The sequence below is a fragment of the Giraffa tippelskirchi genome, chromosome 9 (assembly GCF_054371585.1).
Source record: "Giraffa tippelskirchi isolate mGirTip1 chromosome 9, T2T-mGirTip1v1.2.pri, whole genome shotgun sequence".
NCBI classification, from domain to species: Eukaryota; Metazoa; Chordata; class Mammalia; order Artiodactyla; family Giraffidae; genus Giraffa; species Giraffa tippelskirchi.
The window spans coordinates 128,754,321-128,770,755 of NC_137283.1; the positions used below are offsets into that span (position 1 = coordinate 128,754,321).

General features: G+C 40.7%; 1 long non-coding RNA gene across 1 annotated transcript in view; it reads right to left on the reverse strand.

Moving 5' to 3' along the window:
* LOC145521012 (uncharacterized) overlaps positions 1-706 on the reverse strand; it is a 162,264-nt gene extending 161,558 nt beyond the window's left edge. The window contains exon 1 of the long non-coding RNA XR_014064982.1: positions 431-706. This is a non-coding gene — a long non-coding RNA (uncharacterized LOC145521012). The remainder of the gene's footprint in view (positions 1-430) is intronic.
* Between the last annotated feature and the right edge of the window lie 15,729 nt (positions 707-16,435).

Here is a 16,435-nt window from a genome sequence, read left to right on the forward strand (position 1 = left end):
TAGTATAGGTATACATTTACTTCTTAAGGTTTCAATTCGCTAAGAAGATAAAACAATTCTGTATTGAGGCGGTCCTAAGATGGCGGAGGAATAGGACGTGGAGACGACGTTCTCTCCCACAGATTCACCAAAAGAACATTTAGATGCCGAGCAAATGCCACAAAACAACTTGTGAATGCTGGCAGAGGACATCAGACACACAGAAAGGCAGATCATAGTCTTCGAAAGGAGGTAGGACAAAATATAAAAGATAAAAAGAGAAGACAAAAGAGGTAGGGACGGAGATCCATCCCGGGAAGGGAGTCTTAAAAGAGAAGTTTCCAAACTCCAGGAAACACTCTCGCCGGCGGGTCTGTGGCGAGCCTTGGAATCACAAAGGGCAAAATAACCGGGAGGAAAAATAAATAATTAAAACCCGCGGTGTACCTACCTAACAGCAAATCCCAGCAGGCGCGCAGCCCAGACGTGCGCTTCCCCAGCTAGCAAGCGGAGACCGGCTAGGGAGGGGCGGGCCTATTGTTTTGGGTTAGGACTGAGCCTGAATGCCCCGCAGGCAATCTGAGAGAACTAGATAGAGACAGCAGCCTAGACCGTGGGATAGCTTTCCCGGAAAAGCCTTAACCTAAGACACTGCCAGGCCCGCTCACAGAATAATGGACTGAGCAGAGTAAACCAGCCGCAGACCGGCCCATCCCCAGCAGGAGACAGGAAGGGGAGGGCAGAGAGAGCCGGAAGGGCGGAATCCCGGCCCCAGAGAGGCATCCTACACCAAACTGCAAACAGACCTCGCTGCTAACCAGGACTGCCTGGGACTCTGGAGGGTCGACACCTGCCGAGAGGGTCGCAGCCAGAGATCAGCTCCCTAGGGGAGAGCATGGCACACTAGGGAAACCGCGCCCGTTGTACACCCGGAAAACCGAGCGGCTGGGACGGGGGAAGGGAAAAAGGCGCAGCCCCCGACGGCGCTAGCCAAAAACCTGGTCACCGGCGCTGCTCGGACCTGGGAAGGGCATAAAACCCAGGCTCAACCAAATCTGCCCCTTTGTGAAGTACCCGGGAACCAGAACCTGAGCGGCTTTGACCTGGGAAGTACAGGCAACCCCAGGGGCCGCTGCAGACAGTTTCCGGCAGTGCAACCTAGAGCCTGAGCAGTGTAGACTGGGAAAGCACACACACCATGAGCGGGGCAAACCCAGAGTGGCTGAAACATTGTGAGCACACGCCAGTGAGATTTGTTTGCAGTGTTCCTCCCTCCCCACAGCACAACTGAACAAGTGAGACTGAAAAAAAAAAAAAAGTGACCACCACCATCCACCTTGTGTCAGGGCGGAAATTAGACACTGAAGAGACCAACAGAAGAAGCTAAAAGAAACAGAAGGAATCGCTTTGGAAGTGACAGATGCAACAGATTAAAACCCTGTAATTAGCACCGACTACATAGAAAGGGGCCTAGAGACCTTGAGAATTACAAGCTGGACCAAGGAACTATCTGAAAATGAACTGACCCCACACAGTCCATAACAGCTCCAGAGAAAGTCCGAGATATATTTTTACTAGTATCATTTTTTAAATTTTTAAAACTTTTATTATTATTTTTCTGTTAATTTTTTAAATTTTTATTTTATTTTATTTTATTTTTATTTTTAAGTCCCCATTACTCCTTCAGTTTTCATTTTTATAACCTACTATTACCTTGCAAAAAAAAAAGACCCTATTTTTATTTTTAATTTGTGTTTTTTTCTTTAAGACATTTTTTTTTAATAAATTTATTTATTTTAGTTGGGGGCTAATTACTTTACAATACTGTAGTGCTTTTTGTCATACATTGACATGAATCAGCCAGGGGTTTACATGTGTTCCCCATCCTGAACCCCCCTCCCACCTCCCTCCCCATCCCACCCCTCTGGGTCATCCCATTGCCCCAGCCCTGAGCATGTCTCATGCATCGAACCTGGAATGGTGTTCTGTTTCACATATGATAATATACATGTTTCAATGCTATTCTCTCAGAACGTCCCACCCTCACCTTCTCCCTCAGAGTCCATGAGACTGTTCTATGCATCTGTGTCTCTTATTCTGTCTCGCATATAGGATTATCGTTACCATCTTTCAAATTCCATATATATGCATTAGTATACTGTATTGGTGTTTTTCTTTCTGGCTTACTTCACTCTATATAATGGGCTCCAGTTTCATCCATCTTAATAGAACGGATTCAAATGTATTATTTTTATTGGCTGAGTAATATTCCATTGTGTATATGTACCACAGCTTCCTTATCCATTCATCTGCTGATGGGCATCTAGGCTGCTTCCATGTCCTGGCTATTACAAACAGTGCTGCAATGAACATTGGGGTACACGTGTCTCTTTCAAGTCTGGTTTCCTTGGTGTATATGCCCAGCAGTGGGATTGCTGGGTCGTATAGCAGTTCTATTTCCAGTTTTTTAAGGAATCTCCACACTGTTCTTAATAGTGGCTGTACTAGTTTGCATTCCCACCAACAGTGTAAGAGGGTTCCCTTTTCTCCACACCCTCTCCAGCATTTATTTCTTGTAGACTTGTGGATAGCAGCCATTCTGACTGGTATGACATGGTACCTCATTGTGGTTTTGATTTGCATTTCTCTAATAATGAGTGATGTTGAGCATCTTTTCATGTGTTTGTTAGCCATCTGTATGTCTTCTTTGGAGAAGTGTCTGTTTAGTTCTTTGGCCCACTTTTTGATTGGGTCGTTTATTTTTCTGGAATTCAGCTACAGGAGTTGCTTATATATTTTTGAGATAAATTGTTTGTCTGTTGCTTCATTTGCTATTATTTTCTCCCATTCTGAAGGCTGTCTTTTCACCTTGCTTATAGTTTCCTTTGTTGTGCAAAAGCTTTTAATTTTAATTAGGTCCCATTTGTTTATTTTTGCTTTTATTTCCAATATTCTGGGAGGTGGGTCATGGAGGATCCTGCTGTGATTTATGTCGGAGAGTGTTTTGCCTATGTTTTCCTCTAGGAGTTTTATAGTTTCTGGTCTTCTGTTTAGATCTTTAATCCATTTTGAGTTTCTTTTTGTGTATGGTGTTAGAAAGTGTTCTAATTTCATTCTTTTACACTTGGTTGACCAGTTTTCCCAGCACCACTTGTTAAAGAGATTGTCTTTTCTCCTTTGTATATTCTTGCCTCCTTTGTCAAAGATAAGGTGTCCATAGGTGCGTGGATTTATCTCTGGGCTTTCTATTTTGTTCCATTGATCTATATTTCTATCTTTGTCCAGTATCATACTGTAAGACATTATTTTTAAAGTAAACTTCATATATATATATATATTTTATAATTTGTGTGACTTTGGTGGGTTTTTTTCTTTTTTTTCTTTCTTTTTCTTTTCTTTTTTTTTTCCTTTTCTTTCTCCTTTTTTAATATGGTATTTTTGAGAACCTAACCTCTACTCTAGATTTTTAATCTTTGCTTTTTAGTATTTGTTTATCAACTTTGTATCTTCAAGAACCCAATCTTCAGCACCAATTTTTACTTGGGAACGGGATCACTGGCTTGATTTCTCTCTCCCCCTTTTAACTCTTCTTTTTCTCTGCCAAGTCGCCTCCATCTCCCCACTCCCCCTTTTCTTCTCTACCCAACTTTGTGAATCTCTTTGTGTGTTCCGGGCTTTGGAGAACACTTAGAGAACTGATTACTGGCTGGATCTGTTTCTCCCCTTTTGATCCCCTCTTTTCTCCTCCTGACCACCTCTGTCTCCTTCCTCCCTCTTCTCTTCCCTGTGTAACTCCGTGAACATCTCTGAGAGATCCAGATGGTGGAGAGCACATAGGGAAGTGATTACTGGCTAGCTTGCTCTCTCCCCTTTTTATTCCCCTATTCTCCTCCTGGTCACCTCTATCTCCCTCCTCCATCTTCTCTTCTCCATGTAACTCTGTGAACCTCTCCAGGTATCCCTCACAGTGGAGAAACCTTTCTTCATTAACCTAGATGTTTTATCATCGGTGCTGTATAGATGGAGAAGTCTTGAGGCTACTGTAAGAATAAGACTGAAAACCAGAGACAGGAGACTTAAGTCCAAATCCTGAGAACACCAGAGAACTCCTGAATCCAGGAAGCATTAAATGATAGGAGCTCATCAAATGCCTCCATACCTACACTGGAACCAAGCACCACCCAAGGGCCAACAAGTCTCAGAGTAAGATATACCAAACAAATTCTCCAGCAACACAAGAACATAGTCCTGAGCTTCAACATATAGGCTGCTCAAAGTCACACCAAGCTGATTGACATCTCAAAACTCATTACTGGACACTTCATTGCACTCCAGAGAGAATAAATCAAGCTCCACCCACCAGAACACCGACACAAGCTTTCCCAACCAGGAAACCTTGACAAGCCACCCGTCTAACCCCACCCACAGCGAGGAACCTCCACAATAAAGAGGAACCACAAACTGCCAGAAAACAGAAAGGCCACCCCAAACACAACAATATAAACAAGATGAAAAGGCAGAGAAATACCCAGCAGGTAAAGGAACAGGATAAATGCCCTCCAAATCAAACGAAAGAGGAAGAGATAGGGAATCTACCTGATAAAGAATTCCAAATAATGATAGTGAAAATGATCCAAAATCTGGAAAACAAATTGGAGTTACAGATAAATAACCTGGAGACAAGGATCGAGAAGACACAAGAAAGGTTTAACAAGGACTTAGAAGAAATAAAAAAGAGTCATTATATAACGAATAATGCAATAAATGAGATCAAAAAAACTCTGGAGGGAACCAACAGTAGAATAACGGAGGCAGAAGATAGGATAAGTGAGATAGAAGATAGAATGATAGAAATAAATGAAACAGAGAGGAAAAAAGAAAAAAGAATTAAAGAAATGAGGACAACCTCAGAGACCTCTGGGACAATGTTAAACGCACCAACATACGAATCATAGGAGTCCCAGAAGAAGAAGACAAAAAGAAAGACCATGAGAAAATACTCAAGGGGATAATAGTTGAAAACGTCCCTAAAGTGGGGAAGGAAATAATCACCCAAGTCCAAGAAACCCAGAGAGTCCCAAACAGGATAAACCCAAGATGAAATACCCCAAGACACATGATAATCAAATTAGCAAAGATCAAACACAAAGAACAAATATTGAAAGCAGCAAGGGAAAAACAACAAATAACACACAGGGGGATTCCCATAAGGATAACAGCTGATCTTTCAATAGAAACTCTTCAGGCCAGAAAGGAATAGCAGGACATACTTAAAGTAATGAAAGAAAATAATCTACAGCCCAGATTACTGTATCCTGCAAGAATCTCATTCAAATACGAAGGAGAAATCAAAAGCTTTACATACAAGCAAAAGCTCAGAGAATTCAGCACCACCAAACCAGCTCTCCAACAAATGCTAAAGGATTTTTTCTAGACAGGAAACACAGAAAGGGTGTATAATCTCAAACCCAAAACAATAAAGTAAATGGCAACAGGATCATACTTATCAATAATTACCTTAAATGTAAATGGGTCGAATGCCCCAACCAAAAGACAAAGACGGGCTGAATGGATACAAAAACAAGACCCCTATATATGTTGTCTACAAGAGACCCACCTTGAAACAAGGGACACATACAGACTGAAAGTGAAGGGCTGGAAAAATATATTTCATGCAAATAGAGACCAAAAGAAAGCAGGAGTAACAATACTCATATCAGATAAAGTAGACTTTGAAATACAGGCTATGAAAAGAGACAAAGAAGGACACTACATAATGATCAAAGGATCAATCCAAGAAGAAGATATAACAATTATAAATATATATGCACCCAACATAGGAGCACTGCAATATGTAAGGCAAATGCTAACAAGTATGAAAGGGGAAATCAACAATAACACAATAATAGTGGGAGACTTTAATACACCACTCACACCTATGGACAGATCAACTAAACAGAAAATTAACAAGGAAACACAAACTTTAAATGATACAACAGACCAGTTTGACCTAATTGATATCTATAGGTCATTTCACCCCAAAACAATGAATTTCACCTTTTTCTCTAGCGAACTCAGAACCTTCTCCAGAATAGATCACATCCTGGGCCATAAATCTAGTCTTGGTAAATTCAAAAAAATTGAAATCATTCCAAGCATTTTTTTCTGACCACAGTGCAGTAAGTTCAGTTCAGTTCAGTCGCTCAGTCGTGTCCAACACTTTGCGACCCCATGAATTGCAGCATGCCACGCCTCCCTGTCCATCACCAACTCCCGAAGTCTACCCAAACCCATGTCCATCGAGTTGGTGATGCCATCCAACCATCTCATCCTCTGTCGTCCCCTTCTCCTCCTGCCCCCAATCCTACCCAGCATTAGGGTCTTTTCCAAAGAGTCAACTCTTCGCATGAGGTGGCCAAAGTATTGGAGTTTCGGCTCCAACATCAGTCCTTCCAATGAACACCCTGGATTGATCTCCTTTAGGATGGACTGGTTGGATCTCCTTGCAGTCCAAGGGACTCTCAAGAGTCTTCTCCAACACCACAGTTCAAAAGCATCAATTCTGTGGCACTCAGCTTTCTTCACCATCCAACTCTCACATCCATACATGACTACTGGAAAAACCATAGCCTTGACTAGACGGACTTTTGTTGGCAAAGTAATGTCTCTGCTTTTCAATATGCTATCTAGGTTGGCCATAACCTTCCTTCCAAGGAGTAAGCGTCTTATAATTTCATGGCTGCAATCACCATCAGCAGTGATTTTGGAGCCCAAAAAAATAAAGTCTGACACTGTTTCCACTGTTTCCCCATCTATTTCCCATGAAGTGATGGGACCAGAAGCCATGATCTTGGTTTTCTGAATGTTGAGCTTTAAGCCAACTTTTTCACTCTCCTCTTTCACTTTTATCAAGAGGCTCTTGTCAATTACAGGAGAAAACCATTTAAAAACTCCAACATATGGAGGCTGAACAATACACTGCTGAATGACCAACAAATCACAAAAGAAATCAAAATATGCGTAGAAACGAACGAAAATGAAAACACAACAACCCAAAATCTATGGGACATGGTAAAAGCAGTGCTAAGGGGGAAGATTCGTACCAATACAGGCTCACCTCAAGAAACAAGAAAAAAGTCAAATAAATAACCTAACTCTACACCTAAAGCAACTAGAAAAGGAAGAAATGAAGAACCCCAGGGTTAGTGAAAGGAAAGAAATCTTAAAAATTAGGGCAGAAATAAATGCAAAAGAAACAAAGGAGACCATAGCAAAAATCAACAAAGCCAAAAGCTGGTTCTTTGAGAAGATAAATAAAGTTGACAAGCCATTAGCCAGAGCCATCAAGAAACAAAGGGAGAAGAATCAAATCAACAAAGTTAGGAATGAAAACGGAGAGATCACAACAGACAACACAGAAATACAAAGGATCATAACAGACTATTATCAGCAACTATATAAATAGTCTAATAAATTGGACAACTTGGAAGAAATGGATAAATTCTTAGAAAAGTACAACTTCCTAAAACTGAACCAGGAAGAAATAGAAAATCTCAACAGACCCATCACAAGCACGGAAATTGAAACTGTAATCAGAAATCTTCCAGCAAGCATAAGCCCAGGACCAGATGGCTTCACAGCTGAATTCTACCAAAAATTTGGAGAAGAACTAGCACCTATCCTACTCAAACTCTTCCAGAAAATTGCAGAGGAAGGTAAACTTCCAAACTCATTCCATGAGGCCACCATCACCCTAATACCAAAACCTGACAAAGATGCTACAAAAAAAGAAAACTACAGGCCAATATCACTGATGAACATAGATGCAAAAATCCTTAACAAAATCCTAGCAAACAGAATCCAACAACATGTTAAAAAGATCATACATCATGACCAAGTGGGCTTTATCCCAGGGATGAAAGGATTCTTCAATGTCTGCAAATCAATCAATGTAATACACCACATAAATAAATTGAAAAATAAAAACCATATGATTATTTCAACAGATGCAGAGAAAGCCTTTGACAAAATTCAACATCCATTTATGATAAAAACCCTCCAGAAAGCAGGCATAGAAGGAACATACCTCAACATAATAAAAGCTATATATGACAAACTCACAGCAAACATTATCCTCAATGGTGAAAAACTGAAAGCATTTCCCCTAAAATCAGGAACAAGACAAGGGTGCCCACTCTCACCACTACTATTCAACATAGTTTTGGAAGTTTTGGCCACAGCAATCAGAGCAGAAAAATAAATAAAAGGAATCCAGATTGGAAAAGAAGAAGTAAAACTCTCACTGTTGGCAGATGACATGATCCTCTACACAGAAAACCCTAAAGACTCCACCAGAAAATTACTAGAGCTAATCAACGAATTTAGTAAAGTTGCAGGATATAAAATTAACACACAGAAATCCCTTGCATTCCTATACACTAACAACGAGAAAACAGAAAGAGAAATTAAGGAAACAATTCCATTCACTATCGCAACGAAAAGAATAAAGTACTTAGGAATATATCTACCTAAAGAAACAAAAGACCTTATGTAGAAAACTATAAAACACTGGTGAAAGAAATCAAGGAGGACACAAATAGATGGAGAAATATACCATGTTTCTTCATGGATCGGAAGAATCAATATAGCGAAAATGAGTATACTACCCAAAGCAATCTATAGACTCAATGCAATCCCTATCAAGCTTCCAACGGTATTCTTCAGAGAACTAGGACAAATAATTTCACAATTTGTATGGAAATGCAAAAGACCTTGAATAGCCAAAGCAATCTTGAGAAAGAAGAATGGAACTGGAGGAGTCAACCTGCCTGACTTCAGGCTCTACTACAAACCACAGTCATCAAGACAGTATGGTACTGGCACAAGGACAGAAATATAGACAATGGAACAAAATAGAAAGCCTAGAGATAAATCCATGCACCTATGGACACCTTATCTTTGACAAAGGAGGCAAGAATATACAAAGGAGAAAAGACAATCTCTTTAACAAGTGGTGCTGGGAAAACTGGTCAACCAAGTGTAAAAGAATGAAACTAGAACACTTTCTAACACCATACACAAAAAGAAACTCAAAATGGATTAAAGATCTAAACAGAAGACCAGAAACTATAAAACTCCTGAGGAAAGGATAGGCAAAACACTCTCCGACATAAATCACAGCAGAATCCTCTATGATCCACCTCCCATAATATTGGAAATAAAAGCAAAAATAAACAAATGGGACCTAATTAAAATTAAAAGCTTTTGCACAACAAAGGAAACTATAAGCAAGGTGAAAAGACAGCCTTCGGAATGGGAGAAAATAACAGTAAATGAAGCAACAGACAGACAATTAATCTCAAAAATATACAAGCAACTCCTGCAACTCAATTCCAGAAAAATAAACGACCCAATCAAATAATTGGCCAAAGAACTAAACAGACACTTCTCCAAAGAAGACATACAGATGGCTAACAAACACATGAAAAGATGCTCAACATCACTCATTATCAGAGAAATGCAAATCAAAACCACAATGAGGTACCATTTCACGCCCGTCATAATGACTGCTATCCAAAAGACTACAAGAAATAAATGCTGGAGAGGGTGTGGAGAAAAGGAAACCCTCTTACACTGTTGGTGGGAATGCAAACTAGTACAGCCACTATGGAGAACAGTGGGGAGAGTCCTCAAAAAACTGGGACTAGAACTGCCATAAGACCTAGCAATCCCACTGCTGGGCATATACACTGAGGAAACCAGACTTGAAAGAGACACATGTACCCCAATGTTCATTGCAGCACTGTTTGTAATAGCCAGGACATGGAAGCAGCCTAGATGCCCATCAGCAGATGAATGGATAAGGAAGCTGTGGTACATATACACAATGGAATATTACTCAGCCATTAAAAAGAATACATTCGAATCAGTTCTAATGAGGTGGATGAAACTGGAGCCTATTATACAGAGTGAAGTAAGCCAGAAAGAAAAACACCAATACAGTATACTAACTCATATATATGGTATTTAGTAAATTGGTAAAGATAACCCTGTATGCGAGACATCAAAAGAGACACAGATAAATAGAACAGTATTATGGACTCTATGGGAGAGGGCGAGGGCGGGATGATATGGGAGAATGGCATGGAAGCATGTAAATTATCATATATGAAATGAATCCCCAGTCCAGTTTCAATGCATGATACAGGGTGCTCGGGGCTGGTGCACTGGGATGACCCAGAGGGATGGGATGGGGAGGGAGGTGGAAGGGGGGTTCTGGAAGGGGAAAACATGTACACCCATGGTGGATTCATGTCAATGTATGGCAAAACAAATACAATATTGTAAAGTTAATAATTAGAAAATAAACTAATTAAAAAAAAAGAAACAATTCTGTATTTGCATGCACCAAATAACATGGCCTCAATTGTATATAGCAAAATTCACAGAACTATAAATAGAAATGGATAATTCAACAATTATTGACAGAACAAGCAGCCAAAAATTCATTAAGAGCAAGGTTTTTTGTGATATATTAAAAACTTAATCTAATAGCTTCATCTAGATGATGCAGAATATGTTCTCCAGTGCAGAACATGTTCTTCTCCTACCCTCACTAAGGTCAGACATACACTGGGCCACAAGCAAATCTCAACAAACTTCAAAGGACAGCAATTACATAGAATATGTTTCCTTACCACAATGTGATAGCAAAAATATGTCTAAGAAATTCCTACATGTGTAGAAACTAGAAATACACTTCTAAATAACCTATGGGGTCTATTATAATTGTTTACACTTTCTGTTCTTTCTTGTTTAGCACACCAGAGGTCTAAATTAACACTCAACAAATACTTCTTACAATAAATATTGAAGAGATTGTTAGCAAATCATGAGGATAACTTGATAAAAATAATTAGAAGTACTAGAACACAATTTATGCACTCTGTTGTGAGGAGGTGGGAGGGAAAGACAGTACTGAGAAAATAATTTAATAAAGAGCATCATGAATCTTAGAATTGAAAATGTATCTTGGAAAAAATTCTAGTTGGAAACTATCCTTGTTATGGACTGACTGTGCCCCCACCAGCAAGAATTCATAGTTCGAAGTTCTATCCTCCAGTGTGATGGTGTTAGGAGTTGGGGCCTTCAAGAGGTACTCAGCTTTAGAGATTATGAAGATAGAGAGCACGTGATGGAACTAGTGTCCCTAAAAGAAAGGAATTAGTGTCCCTAACAGTGTCCTCTCTCTATAATGTGAAGACACGTAGAGAAGCAAGGCAGGAAGTGAGACCTCACCAGGAAGTGAATCTGTTGGCCCCTGGATCTTGAACTTCCCGGACTGTAGAACTGTGTGAAATAAATATCTTTTGTTTCAGCCATCCAGGCTGTGATATTTTGTTCTAGCAGTCCAAGCTAAGACAATCCTAATGAACTTTAATAAAATATTGGTTAAATAAGTTATGGTATAGGCATTTGAATGAATACCATGCAATTGTTGAAGAATAAGGAAGCTATATGATATTATAGAAAGATCTCAAAATACATCGTATTAAAAGAAAAAAATCAATGTGAAAACAATATAGATGGATACTGGATAGATAGAAACAGTATATAGATGGAAACAGTATAGATGGATAATCAGGGAGTAAAACCAAAAATGTGTCTTTTTATATGTTAATATAAACATAAAGAAACGTTTGAGGATATGTAAAAGGGAGAAAAATAGGACAGGAAGTAGAGATGGTGGACAAGCATGGAAGAAACACTTTGCAGTTCATAATATTTTTATTTTTGAACTGCAGTAAGTCCCTCTACAAACAAACAAGTGTATATTCCAAGAGCATGTTCATTAAGTCCAATTTGTTCCTAAGACCAGCAAACTTAGCCTAGGTACCCAACTAACACAATTGGCTATATAGTATTGAACTATAATTGATTTATAATAATTTTTCACAAGACACAAATAATACATAAAAAACAAAACAAAATAGAAGGAAGGACTTCTGTGGTGATCCAGTGGTTAAGAATCTGCCTGCCAATGCAGGAGGCGTAGGGTTGATCCCTGGTGCAGGAAGATTTCACAGGCCGTGAAGCAACTAAGCCCCTGCACCACAACTACTGAGCTTACGCTCTAGAGCCTGTTCTCTGCAACAAGGGAAGCCACCACAATGAGAAGCCCTTGTATCACGACTCACCACAACTAGAGAAAGCCCTGCACAGCAACGAAGACACAGCACAACTAAAAATAAACAGATAAATTGTGCTCTGTCACTTAGTCATATCCAACTCTTTGTGACCTCATGGACTGTAGACCACCAGGCTCCCCTGTCTAAGGGATTTCCCAGGCAAGAATACTGCAGCAAGTTTCCATTCCTACTCCAGGGAATCTTCCCAACCCAGGGATCAAATCCCCATCTCTTGCGTCTCCTGCACTGCAGGAGGATTCTTTACCACTAGATAATGGCTGAGATGGAGAATCTGCCTGCAATGCGGGAGACCTGGGTTCAAGCCTTAGGTTGGGAAGATCCCCTGGAGGAGAGGATGGCAACCCACTCCAGTATTCTTGCCTGGAGAAACCCCATGAACAGAGGAGCCTGGCGGGCTATAATCATAGGGTCTCAAAGAGTCGGACACGACTGAGCGACTGCTGCTGCTACTGCTGCTAAGTCGCTTCAGTCGTGTCCGACTCTGTGCGACTCCATAGACGGCAGCCCACCAGGCTCCGCTGACCCTGGGATTCTCCAGACAAGAATACTGGAGTGGGTTGCCATTTCCTTCTCTAGTGCATGAAAGGGAAAAGTGAAAGTGAAGTCGCTCAGTCGTGTCCAACTCTTAGCGACCCCATGGACTGCAGCCTACCAGGCTCCTCCATCCATGGGATTTCCCAGGCAAGAGTACTGGAGTGGGATGCCATTGCCTTCTCCGGACTGAGCGACTAAGCACACGCAAATAAATATTTTAAAAAGTAATGAAAACATTTTTAATCTTACAGTACAGTACCTTGAAAAGTACAGTAGTTCAGTACAAGAGCTGGCATGCAGGGGCACATTTGCATCTTTGAAAGTTTGCAACTTGAAGGTTCGTATGTAGAGGACTTACGTATGTGAAAAAATATGCCTTTTCAAAAGAATAATTTAAAAAATATGAATCCCTGACCTCTCTCTTGAATTCAAGACTGTTTGCCCAACATCTCCCCTGAAATTCTAATAGGCTTCTCGAATATGACATGTCCAAAACAGAACATTTGATTTCCGTCCTCGCAAACCTCCTTCTCTCCCACTCTTTTCTAACTGAGTAAAGAACACCACCATCCACAGTCTTATTCAAGTTCCAAATCTGAGAGCTACCCTTAATTTCTCTTTCTCCTATTCCAGTGAATTTGTGAACATGTCCCATCAACTTCTGCCACCATGGCAGAACCCTAATTTGCCCACTTCTTACTATTTCTACCATTATCATCCCAGTTCTAACCACTGTCATCTGTCACCTTGTCCTCTGCAATAGTCTCACAGGTGTTAATTCAAATGACACCCACAGACAAGAACTGCTTGTTTCTAGTCCATGACAACATAAGAACTTCGTACTAAAATGAAATACAACTACTTCGCTAAGCATGATATTAACATTTAGTTCAACTAACAATTTTTTCATAGCAAAACTTTCTGATGAAAGAGGGGACACATTGGTTTGTATTCTGGAGGAAGCTCTGTATTTCTTTGCAGAGCAGCCCTCCAAGTGGTACTGCTGCTGATGTCTCTCTTGCCCACTTAATCATATACCCATTCTATGTATAGTAGCCCAAAGTTGTTTTTAAAATATTTATCACAGCAGGACTTCCCCAATGGTCCAGTGGCTAAGACTTCTCATTCCCATTGCAGGGGGCCTGGGTTCGATCCCTGGTCAGGGAACTAGATCCCACATGCCACAACTAAAAAAAAAAATCAGAGTGCCACAACTGAGAACTGGAACAGCCAAATAAGTACATGAATATTTAAGGAAAAAAAAAAAAACACTGGACTTCCCTCATGGCGCAGGGGATAAGAATTCACCTTGCAATGCAGAGGACACAGGTTCCGTCTTTGATCGGAGAAGTTTCCACATACCTCGAGGTGACCAAGCCTGTATGTCACAACTATTGAGCCATGCTCTGGATCATATAAGCTGCAACTACTGAAGCCCCACATACTGAAGCCTCTGTTCCGCAACAAGAGAAGCCAACATAATGAGAAGCCTGCACACTGCACCAAAAATGAGCCTTTCTCATCACAACTAGAGAAAACACTCTAGCAGCAACAAAGACTCAGCACAGCCAAAAATAAAACAAAACATTTATCACATCATGTTGCCCCCAGCTTAAAACTCCCCAGAGCCTTCCCATGGCAACTAAACTAAAATCTAAGCCCCTTACCAAACTCTAAACAGACTTACATGACCTGGCCCATCTCTCCTTCATTACACACCAGTTGTTTTCCATCTCTGGGCCTTTGGTCCTTCTATCCAGAATTATCCGCTCCTATATCTTCTTGTGGCTGATAGAGTGTCATCATTTAGGTCTTAGCTCAGATTAATGGTGATATGGTGAAGGTTATAAGTGATCTTATCCACCCAGCTTTTTATTTATTTTTGTTTTTAGGAAATATAGAACAAAATGTATGACTCTTCTTGAAATTGGACAATATCTTATGCTATAGCTCATTGTGTGTTATGAGCTGAATTGTGTCTCCCAAAAATTCCTACAGTGAAGGTAACCCACAGTACCTTCGAATATTAATGTACTTGAGATACGATCTTTTAAGAGATAATTAACTTAAAATGAGGCCGTGAGGGTGGGCTTTAATCTAATATGCGTGCTATCCCTGAAAGAAGAGGAGATTAAGACACAGATACATAGATGGGGAAAATGTGTGAAGACAACCAGCTACAAGCCAAGGAGTGACCTCAGAAGACACTGACCCTGCCAACACTTGATCTCAGATTTCCAGCCTCCAAAATTGTGAGAAAATACATTTGTGTTGCTTAAACCACCTAGTCTGTGGTACTTTGTTATGTTAACCATTGTAAACTAATACATTGTATATTAACACCTCCCTGCACTTGCTTTGAGTATTACATCCTAATTTTTCTTTCCCTCTGATATTTTATTTGTTTTAGTTTTATTTTCTATCTGTGTTTACCTAACCACCTCAAATCCTATTTGGAATCTATCAATCCCTGAGGTATGAGTCTAATGATCCTCTCTTAAAAAGTGGAAAGTGAAAGTCAAGTAGTCATGTGTGCCTCTTTGCGATCCCATGGACTATACAGTCCATGAAATTCTCTAGGCCAGAATACTGGAGTGGGTAGCCTTTCCCTTCTCCAGGGGATCTTCCCAACCCAGGGATCGAACCCAGGTCTCCCACATTGTGGGCAGATTCTTTACCAGCTGAGCCACAAGGGAAGCTTAAAAAGTGGGATTAAGATTAATTTGCCATCACTATTTCTTAATAAATCCCCCTGGACCCTGATCTACACTGCTTCCTTTTATAAGTGGTCATGTGTCAAATGTCTAAGGATATTTTCAGGAATGTTGCCAAGGATCCACACCAGAGTGGGGTCAAGGGAAGCATCAAAAGAGTCTGGAGCAGAGAATCTGGAGTTGGTGCTAGTACCAAGTACCAAGGACCTGAGGAGTGACTTTTGAAATCTGGGCACTGCTTTTAACAAAACTGATCAAAGAAATTGTTTTCTGCAACCAGCTGTATGCTTAAAAGTGTATGTACAATTGCTGGACACACTGCTAACCATGGGTGCATGTATACTCAGTCGCTTCAGTTGTGTCCGACTCTTTGCAACCCTATGGGCTGTAGCCCACCAGGTTCCTCTGTCCATGGTATTCTCCAGGCAAGAATACTGGAATGGATTGCTATGCCCTCTTCCAAGAGATCTTCCCCGGTCAGGGATCGAACCCACATCTCCTGCATCTCCTGCATTGCAGGCGGGTTCTTTTCTGCTGAGCCACCAGGGGAAGCCATTGGGTTATTTAATCCTCACCACAGATACTAATATCTCCATTTTAGAGATGAAGAAATTGAGGCACTAAAGAGTTCAGGAATTTTCCCAAGGTCACACTGCTGGGAAGAGACAGAGCCTGTTTGGATAATTAGGCTGCTAGATTACACTACAGACAACAAATAGACACATAGTCAGTTCAGCTGAGCAAACATTCATTGAGCAGCTACTATATCCAACCACTGTGTTTGAACAGTAGATCACAGAAAACTGTGGAAAATTCTTAAAGAGATGGGAATACCTGACCACCTTACCTGTCTCCTGAGAAACCTGAATGCAGGTCAAGAAGCGACAGTTAAAACCAGGCATGGAACAACTGCTGCTGCTGCTAAATCGCTTCAGTCGTGTCCGACTCTGTGCGACCCCATAGACAGCAGCCCGCCGGGCTCCACCGTCCCTGGGATTC